This window comes from Carettochelys insculpta, chromosome 9 (genome assembly GCF_033958435.1).
Source record: "Carettochelys insculpta isolate YL-2023 chromosome 9, ASM3395843v1, whole genome shotgun sequence".
In the NCBI taxonomy this organism is placed as follows: domain Eukaryota; kingdom Metazoa; phylum Chordata; order Testudines; family Carettochelyidae; genus Carettochelys; species Carettochelys insculpta.
Genome location: NC_134145.1, coordinates 27,395,091 through 27,413,663, shown reverse-complemented (window position 1 = coordinate 27,413,663; position 18,573 = coordinate 27,395,091). Strand labels below are relative to the sequence as shown.

The following is an 18,573-nucleotide window of genomic DNA, read 5'->3' as shown; positions in this document are numbered from 1 at the left end:
TCCCAAAAGGGCCTCTGTCTATAAGAAGGGTAAGGAAGGGCATCTGGAGGAGTCAGCTGGAGCACTTGGGTAGAAGAAGGAGTTGATTAGGTAGGAGGTCTAGTGTGGGGAGAAGTGTCTGTTGCACTTGAATGTGTAGTTGGCAAGGCAGCTGGATGGGTGGGAACACCAGTGTCAAGGAGCCAGCTGAAGTAGGGTCAGTCTCCTACCAACCTACTAGGGCATAGCTGAGACTGATTCACTGCACTTCCTGATTGGTGAACAGACAGAACTAAACTACCACTTGACCCAGCAGCAGCCAGCACAACACATCCCACACTGCAAGTGCGCCCATGCCTGATCCTGCTGGGCCCGCTTGCATGTCTGGTCCGTTTCCTGTTCCGGCTCCTGCTCCCTTCCACTCTGCCCCTGTCCTGCCCTTACCAGTCCTGTACACCTTTGGTTCCAACCCCTGCTCTGCTTCCTAACTATGTCTCTGGCTAAGCCTGCACTCTGGCATTCAACTTCTGACTTCCGGCTCTGACCCAAGCTATTTGGGACTTGCACTTGCTGACAGGAGCAGACGATCTGTGCCTGGTGGTGGGATGGAGGTGTGGATTCCCTGGTGACAAGCTGCGTTTGAAATGCCAAGATGGGCCTACTGCCGAGCAACTTTCTACATGGCTATTTAATCCCCTATCTTGCTGCTCAGATCCCAGCCTGAGGCACAGTCTGCAACAATGGGGAGGAGGCAGAGACGAAGAGAGTTACAAGCTGAACAATGCAAGGAAAAAGCACTTGCTCAACCTCGCTTCTCTCCTCTTTTAGTATCTCTTGTATCTTTTGTATCTTGATTGTCTCCCTTTGAAATGCTGCATTTCCTTTCCCATGTGTGTTCCATGTCCAGGCCCCAATGATAGTTTGCTGTCTGCAAACAACCTTGATTTTGTTAAGTATCAGAGAGGTAGCCGTGTTAGTCTGTAGCTTCCAGAACAACAAAAAGACTTCTTGTTGTTCTTGATTTTGGTAGTCTTTAAAGCGCTGTTTTGTTTCATGACAGCCTGTAAGGGCTGCTCTGCAGACCTACATTACAGCACATAAACTTACAGCACATTACTTGAGCAAGAGGACTATCAGTAAGCATGTGAGTCGTTTCTGCAATGCTCTGCAGAAGTGTGCTGAAAAGTACTGCATCCAATCAGGAAAAATTCATGGCTTTCCCTCCCAGAAAATTCAACATGAATTTGGAAAAAATCCTTGTTTTTAAATTTTTTTTCTTAAAAACTCTTCTGTCTGAAAGAACTACTCAAAGGAAAGCATTCCTTTGGGAGTTTTGAAGTAACATGCAATTATTGGGGTACCAAAACCCAGGACTAGCTAATTTAATAGGAAACTTTGTTCTTTACCATCAGTTCTTCACATAGTCAATGTAGATTTCTAGCATAAAGTTGGTATGTGCTATATTTTCCTACATGTACAACCTTTTGACGTGGATCAGATTTGCTTTGTCTCCCTGATTTAGAATTTGAACCCATTACCACATTAAATTATGGGCTAAATTAGATAATGTGACAGTGCTAAATAAGGTCTTTAAAAACAGTTGGTACTTTTCAATAGCACCACAGATTTTTTCAGGAAGCATTCTAGTAAAATTAGTAATACATGTTAGTACTGTTTCAGGTAAGATTCCATAAAGGTTGCTGGTGTCCACTACAGGCTTGGGTATTTCTGTGATACTCAATACAAATAAAAAGCAAACATTCCTCTCCCTTCCAAAAGCAAAACATTTGGAACAATATATAGATATTACACATATAGCGTCACTGTATGTTCAAAAAGATTTTTGGTTCATATATTTATTACACATACAATACCACATGTGAATCATTTGATATAAATTATTTTAAATACAGTATAATGTATTGAGATGATTATTATTTATTTACAGTAGCTCAAATGCAAAGAATGCCCAGTTTCTGCACCAAAGCATTTATAGTAAGTGAATAACAACAACAGTAATAGCTAAAATTCAAATGAACACAGTCTAAGAATAGATGATATAGCATAAAACATTTTGGGGCACTGGGATGGAGGTATGAAAGTGAATATTCACAAAACTCCTGTACACACTGGTTTTTTACAGTCACTGTACCAAAAGTTTGACTTTAAAATGTAATCAAAAGCAGAGGCTTTGTGGCTCAGCACTGAAAGAATGTTCTACACAAAATGGAAGAAAAGTACTGGCATGAATGAGGGAGACTGAGGATAGTGAAGTAAGTGGAGAAACGGAAGCACCAAGAGGTGACAAAAAGGACAAGGACAAGTAAGCACATATGGGCAGAATTAGAGAGAGCCTTGAAGGAAAGGACAATAATCTTGAGTTTGATGAGGTGAATGAGAAGCCAATGGGAAGAGTCAAAGAAAAAAATGACATGGCCAAATTGAATAGTGAGAAAGTGATTTGGCAGCAGAACTTTAAATAGACTAGATGGGCACTCTTCCTTTTGTGTTAGTAATCTGCGTCTTAAAACTCCCATTGTATTCAGATGATGAGATGTAAAGGTGTAATCATGTCAATCTGTAAGCAAAGCAAAGTAGCTACACATACATTGTGATATGTATTAAAAACAGAAGCAAGAAGGGTAAGCTTTAAAACAAAGAAACTCTACATTAAAATTCCACATCATCCAAAACTTGTGCCCCTAGGTTAGATAAATATAATACATGACAGCAAACACTAATGTTAGATCCTTGTAATCTCTCATCACATTGGGCCCAGATAAATCCAGAAAGCCATGCTCTCCTCTCTGATATGAGTGTGGTTCAATTAGAGTCAATTTACTTAGATCCAAGTATAGACACTTTAAATTGGGGCTACAAACTGCATACATACAGTCTTCAACTGCAACAAATTACTGCAGAGAAAACACAGAATCTGATCATTAACACATTTTGTGTCTCCTGAGCACGCGGAATGGGCAGAGGAATGGGATCCTCAAAGGTGCGTTTAACAACTCCAAATGAATCACCTCTGTCTCAGCCATGCCAGAACTAGCAATACTGCTGCTAACGGTTGCCATTCCTGCATTCTTAGAGTCTGACAATGAAGTCAGCCGGCATGAAAGGAGTTGGTTAATTCTGCCCCTGCTGTTGGATTTTTCCTGTGGCTTCTTGACTGTTGGTAGAGGAGCAAATTCTAAGGTGGGGAACTTCTTCCTTCTGGGGGAAGTTAAAGTCGCTGACATAGTGCGGCTGAAAGCATAGTACATCACTGAGTTCACAGCAGCAGGTCAGACGCTTCTGTCATTATAGGGATGGTACTGAAAATGACGTTACATTACCTATGAGGAATACAGATGGTTACCTCATTCATACAGTAGGGTCTCAACATTTGCAAATCTAAGGTTCATGAATTCAAGTATTTGCGAACAGCCACTTCCCAGCAGCCCTGGGCAGGGAACTGTGGTGGCTGCCGCTTCCCCAGGGCTCTGAGCCCCTCAGTATTTGCAAAATTCAACATTCCAACGGTGTTTGACACAGAATCCTCGCAAATGTTGAGACCCTACTGTACTTGCGACAGGAAATATCCCAAATCCTGCAACTACTGCCGTTAGCTAACTGAAAATTTTATATATAAAGGAAGTTGCCTCTGACTTGAGCATCACCAATTGTACACTGACCTGCACTTCCACTTCTTCCCTGCATGCATTGCTCTATATTTGGGCTGACATTTCAAAACATTAGACATCAGGTCACTCCATGGGCAACAGAGGACACTCCTCAGACTATGTTCTAGAATGGTACTTTGCAGAGACGGAAGGCACGAGTAAAAACAGTTAGACAAGGAGGTCCTGCTATGGAGTTTTTATATCACTACCGAAATAAAGACAGCAGTAAGCCAAAAAATAAAATAAAACAAAAAAAATTAAAAGTCCTGTAACAAAGCTGATGTGATCTCTATTCTAAGCTTCGTTTATAATTTTTTTCTATCAACAAGGAAAAAAAAGCATTTCAACAAGACTGTAATTCAATTCATCTTGCAGTCCTGACAATCGAAGAAAGAACTAGTGGGAGGCCTTGTGAGTGAAAAATCAATATTGCAGCTTTGTGCCGTGCAAATGTGAACACTGCCAAATAGCAGTGCTTAGGGTAAAATGAACTGTTTTGCTCCATTTTCTCCTCTCTGAACAAATGATTTTGAAAAGAGAGCTTTTTCCCCAATGCTATAAAATGTCAAGCAATAACGCGCTGTGCTTTTGGAGAATGATTGGAATAAATACCTCTTAAAACAGGTGTAGTGACTTAGGACTAAAATACATTCACATTCAGGAGATAACTCGTGATAAACTGCTACAAGATAGAAATCTGAAAGACCAGGGTTTTGCCTCATTTCAAAGCTTTTTACAAGTCTGTATGCTACTACATGGTCAATAATTACCATTGTCACTAGCAACTTTATCCCTCCGTTGCACTTCCAGCCATTAATGTTTTGAACACTCTGCATTACTAATGAATCTCCATTCGCTCTGCTGCCTGGCTGAAAATGCTATACAGTGCATGCACAAATTAGTTTGCTGCAAAAAACAAGCAAAAAACAAACTTTCCCTGTGTTTTTGCTAACTGCTTTGAGGCCAATCCTGTTGTGGATAAAAACGCTCATGCTGTCTTAGGTCTCAGAAAACACAGTGCTAGCTGGCTGACAAAGACCTAAGGAGGCTGTGGCTGTGACTGCAAGCACAATCTAAACATTAACTCGATTGAACTGCCCACTGAAGCATATGCTGCTATTTCTGATCAGATTTTTCTTAAAATGGAAAGGCAAAAAATACTTAATGAGAAAAAGAACTAAGGTTCTGCCACTCTGAAACACTCGACATACCAACATTTTTCATAGCAAACATACAATGCATCATTCACTTGCTCCAAGTTCAGCTGAATGCACTCACTAGACAGGTTTGACCTCTATGGTCCAGACTTCTATACCATCTATGATTCAGCAGTCTGGGGGGTGCTCCGGAGCTGGAGCACTCAAAGGGAAAAGCCAGTCCTCCTGCCCCCGCCCCCCCAGTACTTCTGGTATGCTGCAAGCTCAGTGAGTGAGGAAAGGGAGAAGAGGCAGGGTGATGGCAGAGCCCAAAGAATCAGTTTGCAAACACAACAACAAAAAAACCAAACACCCTGCCTCTCTCCACTATTTACTCCTATTTAATTACAAAATGAAGTACACATCTAATCTGCACTCTGATTTTCTAAGTAGACAGTGTGATCCATGTTATGCTAAACTGAGTTTTGCAGAAGTTTGCCAAATGCTGTGTTCTGCCTCATTTGCCATCCTGTTGTCATGTTACTTAATTCAATTTAAGAAATAATTTGTCTTTTAAAATATAATCTCAATTAATCAAAGCACAAAGAGAGGATAATACAGTTCTGTGCCCACTGGCCTACAATCCTTTTGAGTTGCCGGTATTAACTGACTGTGACAAGCTTTATACACAAAGATAAAAGGTACCTTGGAATTTTTCCCCATGCAAAGAAAAAACAAGATGAGAAATAGCGGCTACCATGAGCAGTACCTGCTGTTGAAAGCAGGGAACTTTGGTAAAATGCAAACCACCAGTAAATCTTCCGGGAAACGCAAATGGTGTAAGAGCACAGTTATTGAAGGTACTATGTACATGAAACAAAACAAGAAAGGAAGGAGAAAAGTTACTTGGTTCTTTTGGAAAGAGCACATCTTTACAAGCAGAATGTTTATAGTTCTTTCTCCCACAATCTTTTATTTTACCAAATCATGAAATATGATTCAAAAATATGATTCAAGCTCTTCACAAAACAAACTGATGCATGTTGAGCAGAATCTCAATAATATTTGGTAATAAATGCAAAGCTTGATGAAACGGTTATTTTATTACCCCATCAAAACAGGGCAGACTGGGATAAGAATATTTCGTAGTTCTGCATTCTATCTAAAGCAGGTATGTTTTTAAGAATGTGTTTACAATTTTTCTCCTTACTTTTGAGAGAATGTGTATATGCGTGGGTATCTGAGAGAGAGAGAGCACGAGCAAGAAGAAGGGCAGTTTCAAAAAGGAAGGGAATTCCTAAGGTGAACTCAAATGAATCATTTGTGAAGTCCTGCATAAAACCCTAAAAATCCAGAATTTTTTCGCAGGCTCTAAAAGGGGATACACAAAATCGGGGGTGGGCCCCCTTGGCGGGGGCTTGAAATGTCATAAGCGAGGACACAGCATGATCAGCTGCTGGCTCATCCATCTTGTTAAATTTTGAAATTTATTACTTGTTTTATATATACGTATTCATATTTACATATCAATTAATATTTTTTTTTACTTGCTACATACTATTTTCTTATGCGTGCCAAGGGGGTTATTTTTTCATACGAACACAGCCAAAATTTCCAATCAGTTTGGATTACAGTAAACGGGTTAGGAGAGGACGGCTGCTAAATGCAGGGACAAAAAGTGGGGACCAACATAAAAAGTTTGCTTGTCTCTGCTCTAAAACTACCAGGAAGGGTAGGTCTTTCCCTTCCTCCCTGCTCCCCTTTTTTGTGTGCTCAGAGACAGTATATATTTTATACAGACAAGCATGTTATTTTGTTAAACAGCTTCTAAATTTTCCAATACTGGTCAACAGATGATGCTTTGCGGTAGCAAATACCACAAAGATATAGGCAATTTAAATGACAAGTGTGCTATCTAATTCTAGCTTTGAAGGAAAAAATCATTCTGGCAAGCATGTCTATTAAATGATTACATAAGCACAATAAGAGCTTCTGATACTACTCAGAGGTCTGGAGTTCACTGTACTCAGCTCTCATTTCACTGAAATCCACTAGATAAAATGTAAACAGTATGAATCAATGCCACTGTAGACAACAGCCAGCTGTTCCAACCTGGACAAAAATATGCAGAAAATGACCCCTTTTTAAAATTGGTTGTCCTGCCATCATCTTCATATAGAGAATCATGTTTTCACATCAGAGACAAAACAAAGGAATGTTCCTAAAAGAGCGTCTAGAGAGACTAGCTTATTCACTGCTGAAGATCCAATTTTAATACTTTACAGTTATTTGGAGCATCTATTTCAATTTTTTTTTGTTTTACCTGTTAAAAATGATCTGCAGCATAATTTTCAGGAAATTACATGACAGGCAAAGGCATATTTCTTATTTCAACTTTTACAGAAAGGTTAGAAATCCCAATATGCCACCTGATCCTTCAAACCCATATCCAAATGAGTTGTCTTTACACATAGGCATTCAAACAATAATTCACTTTCAATGAATTATTCTAATAAGAACGGGCTACTGACACGAGTACCAAAGTGCAGCAGCGGAAATTAGTAATGACTGAACAAGTCATCTGACCCTTTATTTTACAATCCCGCTCTACCAAATCTGGAAGCCTTGCCTCTTTTTAAAATAATGTGCACTTACCAATTTTCATACTCAAAGCACTTTATGAACACTAAGTAATTAATGATGGCATTTCTCAACCAAGTGCTAGATTAAAGGACTGAACACGGAATTACTTAATATTAAGCATAAAACTCATTAAAAATTAGAAAAACATTTGTCAGATTTTAGCATACTACAAAGTCTACTGGCAAGCTGGTAATCTTACAGTCACTTTATACAACATGTTCATGTACATACAGAAGCTTCTTGGAGGCACAAACCCTAAAAGAAAACTGAATTCTAGCTTCCAGCTTCACTTGAGCATATTAGAATCTTCCTTTGCCAATTTCTTTTGTTGCGGAAGTTCTCAAAATCGAGCCTATGAAGCTCTATTGTGCAAAACATGATTTTTGAGGCTTTCCTGATATTTGCATCAGGAATTGGCTGGGCAGTGGAACCCATTTCAGTATTTTAACTGTGTCAGGGCCTTTTGCATATGGTTAACCTCATTTAAATTCTCCTAGGCACCTCTCTTCCCTTATTCAAGAGGGCCAAAAATCCGGCTTTCCATGGCAGCAGACATAAGTTTTGCTTTCTTTAGAACAGCTAGATAAAAGAGTGCTAGAATGGCAGCACTGTAAGCTGAAGTTCTCTAATCATCCAGAACAAGTACAGCATGGACAGCGGCAGTGTAAGCGCCCCTGCCCTACTCTGGCGTGTCTCAACCTTTTTTTTTTTTCTGAAGGGATCACTACTATGGGTAAACAGACAGACCAGTCTTTATGCCCCTTTAATCCTTCACCTCCCCACTGTGACTGCCACAACGGCGCTAATTAACACCACACTGTGGTGGTGGTTTTTGCACTTGAATGCTGCTGCTTCAGAATTTGATTGAAACAACCAATTAATTTAATAAAACCCACCAAACCAGGCACTTGACACTGATCGTTGGCAACTGCCAAACAGGCATATGAGGTATGCAGTCCTCACACAGGGCCACATTTTATGCTCAGATGCGTGCACATACCCGTTCAGTTCAAACGGAATTCCATGCCGCTGAGGGCAGAACTTTGTTTTCTAGGATTAGCATTATCCCAGCCTACACATGTATTTGTCCATGCAGGACACTACCTTCCCTCTGCCAGCTTGGTGCCCGTTCCCAGGTGACAAGAGTCTCCTTTCCTTTTCTTCATATTGTAGACACTTGATCTTTTGTCTGCGGAAGGGGGACACCCTACTTAGGACTTCAGCACTTAAACACATTGCATCCTTTTCTCACAGCAGATTAGCCAGAGGGTGTCTGTCAATCAATGCCTCAGAGCTTATGCCATGCTTTTTCCTTGCAATGCACTTAACTGAACATGGCACATGTCCGAAAGGAGAAGCTGTTCACTAGGGAACAACCTCAGTGATGTTTCTCAGACAGCGAGGAAAGCCACACACAGTTCTGGATCATAAATTCTATGCCAACAGCATTTTCTGCTGAACTGCTTCCTTCACACACAGGATGTTGGTAGCAAAACACCAATACACTGCAATTTTTGTGTTTGCTTTAAAATATAATTTCTTGGTAAACAGTTACACTTCAAATTTTCTCACCCAGCCCCCTTTTGCCTGGGAATGTTGACTAACCATCAGGTTGGTAAAGAGAAAAAAAAAAAAAAAAATTATAAGCTTCTGCTGAGTTGATGGTTGGACAAAGCCTATACCTTTGTTTGCGAGCTTAACAATAACCCAAACCTTAAATAAATAATTTATACATAATGATGTATGAATGTGCAATGACATTCAAAAACATGTAAAGATGATGTCTATGCTCAAGATGACAGTTGCTACTAATGACTCACTGCCTGTTTGCATTGGCTTGTGAAAGGGATGTACCCTACTTTGCTCTGAACAAAGCTTCTACTTTCCAGTAACATTTAAGGATGGCATTCTGATGATCCAACACATTCTGAGTAGCAACATACTCCACAGTTTATCCCATTAACTCAGTCCTACTCAACAGGAATAAAAGGTAACTTTTTCATTGTGTTCAGTTCTTATTTGGGAATTATTTTGTAATTAATAAAATGGAAACTATTTTCTATATTGACTTTTACAAACAAGAAAATTCACACCTTAGGCTACATTTTCAAAATCTATCATATTACATCAATATGTAAAAACTGGTCTGAAAATACATGCATGCATCTACATGTGAGTTTACCTTTAAAAACTCACTTAAGTATTCACGAAAAACACTCTAAATAGCTCCACTGTAAATGGAGCATTTGAGATTACTGTACCAGAATGGGTTTTGTCTTGTTTCTTGTAGAACTGTAGAATTCTGAAACATTTTGAAACTGGTTGAATAATGGGTGAGTGTACACCCCCAATGTTCTCTTGGTGTGTTTTCTAAAACACATGTAGACTATTATCACGTATAATTTACAAAGAAGATTATTTAGCTTCTATGAAAGCACATCATTTCAGTTAGAGTGCATGCTCTTCTCCAATTAGCTTAGCAATAACTTTGTTCACTCACTCCACCCTCTAAAATATTTCTAGTCAACTAGATTATCAGGAGAAAGAAAGAACTCTTGTAAACTCTTGCAAGAGCCCAGTGAGAAAGCTTAATTGCCAAAATAGAGTACACATGCATTTTTAGACGTAGGAAAAACCAATTTGAAAAAAAATGCAATTTTTGGCTAATGCACGGTGAACTTTAGATACCAAAAACAGAATGAGTAGTGAATAATCTTGGGAAATGCCCAGTGTCAGACTGAAAGACAAAATCTTATCTGAACATACTTTGTATGAAGCAATTATTCTGTATCTCTGAGAAAATACCTGAGGTAAGGGGAAATCCGATGTAGCATTAACCATCTACAGAGGAACTGCAGGCATATGTCCAAACTCCACAGCCTTCTTCACAGACAGTGGAAAAACATTAAGCTATTTAAGTCACAAGTGGGAACTCAACCAAGAACCCCAGAATTCAATTAATCTTAACCACAAAAATCCTCTTTTCCTGGTACTCAAATATTATGGTAATGAGTGCCATGGAAAATGCAGGAACTGCTTGGCGCTCTTAGCTAGAGAGTGTTGGCATAGAGAATGTACATATGCTCAAGTGAGAGACGATAGAACATGAGAGGTTCTCAAAATAGCCACCCCAAATCCCCAAGATGCACTCCTCAAAATCAATTTTATTATGAATGCATGGGACAGAAGTTCCACAGTTAGTATTACTTACGTTAGAAAGGCACGAACTTCAACAGACTAGAAAAAGGAACTGTTTACATATGCTAATTTCATATTTTTAAGAAGCAGGAATCTAATAGCTGATAAATTGCATGTCCAAAATAGTGCATCACGTTTTTAAAAAATTGGAAGGCTGTATGAAAGATCTGTAGAAAGGTAGGTATCACACAAGTCCCACTCACTGCATCATTATTAGGATCTTGGAAAATAAAGCAATTTTTTCCACAGACTAATATACAGTACATTTACTAACAGACTTGCCTGCAATTTTCTTTTTGAAAAATCTTCCTTTAAATGTCTGAAGAAGTATTGCACAAAAAGGCAGCCATCAAAAAGAACAGATTTGACTGCTTTTTTCCCCACCCACCTAAAACTACACTTTCCTACTGAAGCTATCAAGAAGCACATGCTTAAGGTATACTATTTAGGCATACAAACATTAGGGTGACTTTTGCAAAAAAAAGAGGGGATAGCTTGTGATCTAATCATTCGGTAGCAAATACCTCAACTTCATGGATGTATAAATCCGAGCACGGCTGAGTCCACCTCTAACTGTTCTCCGTCAGATTAAGTTGAGCACCATTCGGTTTACTCTAAGTTTTTCAGCTGAGATCAGCAGGGGTTCTGCTTGGCTTTCAAATTAAACAAACCATTATGCTTTTTTGTAAAAATTGGGATTTCCCCAGGCATCCAGAGTTACAGGTTTTTTCATCCATTTCTTTACAACATGCATTCTTCTATAAATTGTTATGTATTTTTCACTTCTGCCCGAATTTGAATACGAAGGCCAGAGTTTCAGCTTTTGTAACCCAGCAGTTCTCCATTAAATCTGCACCGCATCATCTTGCTCTACACAGTATAATAAATTTGCTGTATGAGATAATATTTATAGCAAACCCACAATTTAACAGACTAACGGGAGGATGGTGTCCATTAAATCCATTAAATCATAGGGTTTACTGTGACCAACCCCTGCCAGGCTCTCCCCAGCACCACCCCAAATGCCTGCTACTCGCCACCATAGGAGAAGCTGCTGGAGCACGCCACCGCTGCTGCTGGGGGCTCTGTCGTGGTAGAGGACCCACCATGGCACCAAGGGTCCTGCCACAGCTGGCAAAAGCCACAGTGTGTGTGGCAGCAAGGGCCCCGCTGCAGCTAGGGACTCCACCAAGTGCAGCAGCAAGAGCTGCCACTGGGGCCACCACGCGCTCCCTCCTACCAGGGGGAAGGTGCTGCAGCTCCTCCTGGCCACAGCAGCTCTTCAGCCATAAGTCCAATGAGGGGAGGGTATTTAGGATTTTACAGGCCCCAGTTAAATGGGCTTTGGGAACAATGGGGTCTGCTGTTCCTGAAGTCTGCAAAAAATTGAGGGTTTCCTATGCTGAAATAAAAAGAAATGTTGCATACCTCAGTGATGAATTCCATTTACCCAATTACACAGAAGAATGCAGGAACACTTTGTAAATCGTACACAATATTCAGCAATCACTTTACCCACCAATGAAATGCCTCCACCTCCGAAGTAAGAGCAATATTACACAACTCTTTGAAGTTGCAAATTAGGATCATATCCCTCCAAAAATTATCAGGGAAATGGTGAGAGAAAGTAAAATATAATTACTTCAATTAGGTGCTGACTGTGCACCATTAAAGTATAGGGGACATTTCCATTGACTTAATGAATGCAGGAGTAAGCCTTTGCAATTTGGTCACGTCATCCAGGTTCAACATCTGGAATCTCAAACTGCCCACCCATGAGTTATCCCCGGCTGGACCAATTGTGCAATCTGCCCAGGCATACTGGCAGCTTCTGTCCATTACCATCCCAAAACCTCACCCCGTCCTGACACTGATCTCCCTCTCACACCTTCCCAGGCACCCCAGACGCCAGGGACGCAGCCTGTGGGATTCTAGGGAGCCCTGGCACGGAGTAGCAGCAGCAGCCAGGACCCCCTACACTGCTTGCGGTACTGGGAGCTGTAGGGAAGCTGAGTGGGTGCACTGGCTGAGTGTACTCTACTTCCCTGGGACTCCCACTGCTGGGAGGAAGGGGGAGAAAAATCGCTGCTGCCAGCCCAGCCCAGGCCCTGCCTTAAGCCCCAAGGAGACACTCCTGGGCTGGAGTGCACAACTACGCTGGCCAGGGAAGACCCATATGCCAGGAATCCAAGACCACTGCTCAACATCATCCTGCCCAAGAAGACTACGCTGGGATCATTAATGGACCCCACCGTACTGTTTCATGCAAAAAAGACAGCACTGTTTGCTGCCAGTGCCTCTTATCGACATGGGATGGGATGGGATGTTGTTTTACAGGGAGCACTTCACCATAACCATATGTACTCCGCTGACTTTTGGACCACGCTCTACTTTACGGGCAATGCCCCCTAGATGATTTATAGGCTCTTACATAAAATACATCCTATTTGCATCTAGGATGAGTTGGGTTACGCCTCTGGACTTGCTCTTTAAACTGTGCTTGATTCATTCCTGTTTATGTCAACCTACTCTCGACCCCCAGATCTCAAATGCTTTATCTTGTCAAATATACCTTTGCTATTACTTGTTAGAAACATTATCTTCAATAAAATTGATTTAGGTCTTGACACAAAGGCCACTGAAGTCAACATGAGTCTTTCCACTGATTCAGGGTATGTCTACACTTAAAATGTACTCACTGGTTCTCCTGTCACAATAGTTACTCCATGTTCCCAAGAGGTGTTAGCTAGGTCAATGAAAGACTTATTCCTTTAAGCTGGTACTACACCAGGGTTTAGGTCAGCAATGCTATGTCTCACAAGAGTGAGGATTTTTCATACCCTGGAGACATGTCACTATTTCTATATAAGTTACAAAAATGTAAAAATACCAACTCCCTAATTAGAAAAACAGCAAAGAGAGCTATGACATCCTCAGAATCAAACCGTTTCAAATCACTAACTGAGACGTGTTTCAGCCTCAAAATATAGCGATAGAGGCTTTTCAAGTGATATCTGAACAAAACATATGTATCTTATATGGATGATGTCTGAACAGATAATGAAAACAGATCTTTAAACTTACAACAGATAAAATGCACCGTTGATCACAATTCCATATAACTTTACAATTGAAGAAAATGCATATCTGAAAAACAGGAAGTAATTAGAAATCCATATTTAACTGTGTTGATAACATCTGTGACTGATGGTACAAGTAACATAGTCCTTACTCCAGCACACAGCGTTCCTGTGCAGGTGCCAGAAGTGTCCCTCTTAATGGAAAATGTTCCTTATTTACGTATTCTTGATGGCAACTGGAGAATTATTACTATACTTGCACAGAGAGAAAATAATTTTAAACAAACTGCAACAGAGGGCAGAGAAGCTGGGTCACAGTTTTCTTCGTACATAACTGAGGACGACGGAGTAATATCACTTGTTGCAAGCCAAAGCATTTGAAAAAAACAGGGTGGGGGAAGGGGTTGAGCACAAATGTCTGCTATCCTTACCATCCTTGTAAGTGTAGATTAACAAGTCATCACCCAGCACAGTATCCTCTGAATTTCAGTAACTCTTGTCTAAATGACCTGCCTAAAATTACACAAAGCTAAAGACTGAGCCTAATTTGTAGTTGTTTTAGAGCAACATCAATTTGGGATAGTGGCAGTGTAGTCATAATAATAGGGCTGGGGTATTCAAATTTGGAAGGGATGGGGCTTATGGAAATCCCTCTCTAATTAAATCACAGAACGAGAGTTTGAAGTGGTAAATAATAAATCACAAAGAATCCTCAATCTTGTTGTCAAGGAAACCAGTATGCCTCAGCCATAATTGCTGTGAGCCCCATCTTGCCCTTTTTGACACCAAGCCTTATCATGCATTCTGGTCAGAGACTGAGAAAGTAGCTTTTCTGTTCCTCTCAGGCAATCACGTAACATGCAATGAGAGCCTCACTGAACAGGGCCACGCTATCACACAAACGTTGCATTCAGCACTGTCCTTTTTCTATCTGCAGACAGTAATTAGCTAGCATAAGATCTAGTGTATTCCTATCAACCCTCACATTAGAAATGCAACTGAAGTACTTGATAGTGCTTTGGATGGTCTCAGCAGCTGTACTTACTAGAAACGCTTCCTTAATTTATTGTTGGAAAAACTTGAACCTGGCTATCTTGGTCTGTGAGAAGTCCTGGGAATCTCCTGTTTCTTGTTAATCCAACCCCAGTCCAAAATCTGTCCACTAGAAGAAAGGCTAAGCTCTGGCTTTAGAGCAGTTACGTTTGATAATCATGGGAAAAAAAAAAAAGATGGCCAGAAGAAATGATGCATACGCCACACTGCATGAAAACATGATATTTAAAAACACAATCCCCAAAAATATTAAAGTTAGTCTGATGACATAATATTTGGAAGGCTTAAAGTCTGGTTTCAATTCCCACAACAATCACTTTTCAAAAATGTAAGTATCCAGGTAAGTAGCCAAACTTTGGGTAGACTCATGTATGGTCAGGGTTAGGGCCAGCGGAGGTCGTAACAGAGAGAGCTCAAAGGAGAATAGCCCAAAGAGTTGAGAAGGGACACCACCTGCATCTCAGGAACCTGAAGCAGACAGGAAGGGACAGAGCCATATTGGGTGGTGAGAGAGAGCAAGAGAAAAAGAAAAGTCCAATTAGAGAGATAGAAACTGAAAAGAGATCTGGAAAGGAAAAGTTGGTGATTCTTCTTCATTTCCTAGTTACTGGTTTTCCTTTAATCCTGCCCCCTCTAACAGCTCTGATATCATTCAGCTCTCCTCCCTCACCTTCCCAGTTGTGCTTTTTCATCCTGTTTCCACTCCGTTCTCTCACATTGATAATTTCTCTGCCATAGTCACTGAACACCAAAACAAATCCAATCCCTCAAACTCAGTTTTGTAATATAAGCAAGTGCAACAAGATAAACTCTGACCACTTCCCCTGTTCGCTATATGACTCCCTCACTCTTTACCTCTTTCTATCCTTTTAGGATGCAAGCAGGTGCATTTGGTGCGGGGGCGGCGTCTTTCCTCCATATTTTCACGGTGCTTAACACAGTGGGGCCCCAATTTTGATGGGACATTTGGTCAATGCCACAATATATTGGCAGTAAGTTTCAATTTAGGGGAAAATAGGGGACAATGATATTCTTTTTTTTTAAATTATCCGCTACTTAACTTCTGGCAATTTCTTTCATTTTTTTCCCCCCTCACAGATGTTGTAATGTATACAAAAACATCACAATTCAACTTGTTTCCTCCCAGAGAGGAATAAATATAACATGCTGACAAGCTACTTCCTTCTGTCTAATCATTCGCTTGTTTATTTAGCTCTATTGGCTCTACCAACAGTAACTGTTTTGTCTGTCTGTTGGATAAGCCCAGCATCTTCAGATAAGATAACAGCACAGGACACAGGCTTTCTGCTGCTGTAATGTTCAAGTGTCCCAGCTTCACCTCCACATAATTACCGATACGGAAAGCAATGGAAAGACCTCTGTTCTAAATCTCAGTGATGAAAAGATTTGTGAAACAATGGGATGTGCAAGCCCTAAGACAGTAATTCTAGTGTTACAGTAGGCTTCTCAGCAGGGAACCCTGTTAGTCTGCAGCTTCACGAAAAACATGCAGTCCTGTAGCAACTTAAAGATCAACACAGCTATTTATTAGGTAATGAGTTTTTGTGGGTAAGGCCCATTTCATCAGATTTGGAGCAGAAATAAGAATCCAGGGTTTACATAGCAGGGGGGAATAGGGGAGAAAAAAAAAGTGGTGGGGAGGGAGCTACAGGGAGAACAGGTAACCCATCATTAATAGGGCTCGTGGAAGAAATAAACTAAGTTCAGAGGGATGGAGGCCATTCCTGCTAATATCAATGGTGGGAAAACTGCCTTAGTAATAAGTAAGATAACTAAGATCTCTGTTAAGCCCCAAGTTAAAAGTGTCAAACTTGCAAATGGTACCAATTCAGAAGTCTCTTTCTGATCTTGTGGTAAAATCCTTTTTTGGGACAATGCAACTTCAAGATCCATTATTGAAAGTCCAGGGAGGTTAAAGCGTTCCCCTACATGTTTTTGTGTATTCCAATTCCTGATGTCTGATTTGTGTCCATTCATTCTTTGGCGAAGTGATTGTCCTGTTTGTCCAATGTACATGGCAGAAGGGCATTGCTGGCACATGACAGCATATATCATATTATTGGATGTGCAAGTGTATGTGCCCCGGATGATGTGACTGATGTGCTTAGGTCCAGTGATGGTGTCATTAGCATAGATACAGGGACAGAGCTGGCAATGAGGTTTGTTGCAGGATAGGGTTTCTGGGTTAGTGTTTCTGTGGTATGGGCATGTGCCTGCTATTGAGTATTTTCTTGAGGTTGGGTGGCTGTCTGTTGGATAGAACAGGTCTGTCACTCAGAGTCTGAGAGAGTGATGCATCAAGTTCCACTATAGGTGATATATTGTCAATAATACACTGCAGGGGTTTAAGCTGAGGGCTATACGAGATGACGTGGTGGTGTGCTATTTTCCTTCTTGAGCCTATCATGAAGTAGCTGGCTGCTGGGTATTCCTTTGCCCTGACCATCTGTTTCTTTACTTCTGGAGGGTAATTAAGTGGGCTTGTCAGAAAGTTTGCCTGTATTCTGCCGCTAAAGGAACAATCTGCTGACAGGAAATGAGATGCAGAAGTCATATGTTCTCTTACTCATGTAAATTAATTCACTTTTGCTTATCAACCTTCCTGATTTCCCAAATCTTTGACCTTCATTCAGGAGCAGCTAGAACTGAAAACAGTGTTTGCCTACAGTTCTTCACTTCCACGCTCAAGTACTCTTGGCTGCTTTCCCCAGCTGTCTTCACAAGTCACGTGCCTGTTGCCTTGGTTCCTATTCTAGTGCTTGGTCTACACACAAGTTTTAGTACTACTTCAGCTATACCAAGTTAGAAACTAAGGGTATGTTTACAGTGGCACATTCTGCATTAAAACTTTGAGGGTGTGAAAAAACACACTACTGAGCGACAAAAGCTGTTAATGCTCATTTACACGATGCTTTGTTGTCAGGAGCTGCATTCGCAGCAATGAAGCTGCTGCCCCCAGTTGGGGGTGGGTTTATTTGCAGCCATGAGCAAGTTCTAAGAATGGCTGAACAGCAAACCTAGTGCTGCTGCAGTGGCATGGCCGCATCATTGTAAGATGTGCAGCGTAGCTATGGCCTGAAACAGTGAAATCTGCACAACCCGCTAGCACGCGTTCAGTTATATCAGCAGAAAAGTGCTTAAATATGGGTTTAACAGCTTAGTCTTAATTTATGGGAATACTCTCAGAGAAAGCAGAGTAGTCATTTCGTGTCAAACAATCCATCCTCCTCCTTTTTCTTACCCCTCCAAACTCCAAATGTGTGTTTTCAATTATACCAGGTGCTGGTAGCAGAAAAGCTATCACCTATACATATAAAAATTAAAGTTCACACTGTCTGGCTATAACACGTGCATGACAATGCTTAACCACACTTCAACTACAACAACAAGAACTGGTATTTGTATTATTGCATTAACTTCCCAGCCCTCCAAATCATGTCAGCAACTTTCAGGAAAGTGATAAAAGGAACGCATAGTTTGTATAATAAAAGGTTAGTACTTAATATGTGGTGTACCATTTGAGTATAAACATGTTCCTTTGGAATTACACATTTGCAGCATCCATGGGAGAAAATGTAAATACCTTTGTCCGATTTTTACTATTTTATTAATATTTCTTCTAGAATCGTGACAGCTACTCAGCTTTCCACACCAATTTATTTTTGCTCCTTCCAATAGGTCCACATTCCATAAATACCACATTAGGTGCCATATGACTGGCTTTTCCATAATGTGCTATACAAGGAGATCAAAAAGACAGGTTACTCACCGTAGTAACGGTGGTTCTTCGAGATG

The 18,573-nt window shown here is 40.6% G+C and overlaps 1 protein-coding gene across 15 annotated transcripts in view; it reads right to left on the bottom strand.

Moving 5' to 3' along the window:
• Positions 1-18,573, bottom strand: part of ADGRL2 (adhesion G protein-coupled receptor L2) — a 530,684-nt gene that overhangs the window by 105,854 nt on the left and 406,257 nt on the right. The window lies entirely within an intron of this gene.